General features: G+C 49.0%; 1 long non-coding RNA gene across 1 annotated transcript in view; it reads right to left on the reverse strand.

Moving 5' to 3' along the window:
- Positions 1-164, reverse strand: part of LOC306733711 — a 1,648-nt gene extending 1,484 nt beyond the window's left edge. Inside the window, exon 1 of the long non-coding RNA XR_013770955.1 lies at positions 142-164. This is a non-coding gene — a long non-coding RNA (uncharacterized lncRNA). The remainder of the gene's footprint in view (positions 1-141) is intronic.
- Between the last annotated feature and the right edge of the window lie 948 nt (positions 165-1,112).

Here is a 1,112-nt window from a genome sequence, read left to right on the forward strand (position 1 = left end):
TCCTGTGTGTTCCTGTAACTCAGTTATGTTCCCCAGAGATCTCAGACTCTTGCCCTGTTTTGATATCCTAAAACATAGAGAAGAACAAGAAGAACAAGACAAAATCAAGAACAAGAAGAAGAAGAAGAAGAAGCTGCTCACCACAGATGTGTTCTGGTTCCTCGTAGCTCCTCGGTCTGACTGTCAGGTGGCTCTTCCTCTCACTTTTAAACTCTCCACTCGTACCATCGTACCCTGTGGACACTTCAACGTTCTGCTAATGTCACCAGACAATCATTATCATATGATCCATTATGAGAACAAACACAGAAGGAACGCATTCCCACGCCTCAGAAAGACCGACTGCCATCGAGCTACTTCTCAATGAGGACTGAGTGTCGTTGATGGTGTGGAGCATGAAAGCAGCCTAGTGAATGTGTCGACACACAGCTTTCATATGAGCCTTAACACCAGTGTCTGTCTGGATGCTGGACCTGATTCACCCGGTTCTGGTCCGGTCCAGACCTGCACAGAGTGTGTGAGACGCTAAGGTTCAGATCGGGTGAACGACGTCGCCTCTGGGAGACAAACTGTTCAAATGTTGAACGAACATCTTAATAATGTATTAATTAAACCCGCCACAGAGCCAGGAGGCGGTTCACGTTCAGGATAGTCAAACACTAAATGTTTGAAGTTGAAGGACGTTGACGACGAGTGTTATTCCACTGGAGTCCTGAAGAACTGTGAGGTCACAGCAGGGCGGACTGGGGGAGAAGTGGCCCGGGAGTTCCTGTCAGACCGGCCCAGTACACTCAATGCATCACGTGTCCACCAGCCAGTACACTCAATGCATCACGTGTCCACCAGCCAGTACACTCAATGCATCACGTGTCCACCAGCCAGTACACTCAATGCATCACGTGTCCACCAGCCAGTACACTCAATGCATCACGTGTCCACCAGCCAGTACACTCAATGCATCACGTGTCCACCAGTCAGTACACTCAATGCATCACGTGTCCACCAGCCTGTACACAGATTTCGGGTACTGGAATGATGTCAGCTGCTATGAAAATAAGGGCTACGTATGCGCCAAGAAGATGTGATCGCCTCAGCCCATGTTTGCTTCAGTG

The sequence above is a fragment of the Taurulus bubalis genome (genome assembly GCF_910589615.1).
Source record: "Taurulus bubalis genome assembly, chromosome: 3".
Lineage (NCBI taxonomy): Eukaryota > Metazoa > Chordata > Actinopteri > Perciformes > Cottidae > Taurulus > Taurulus bubalis.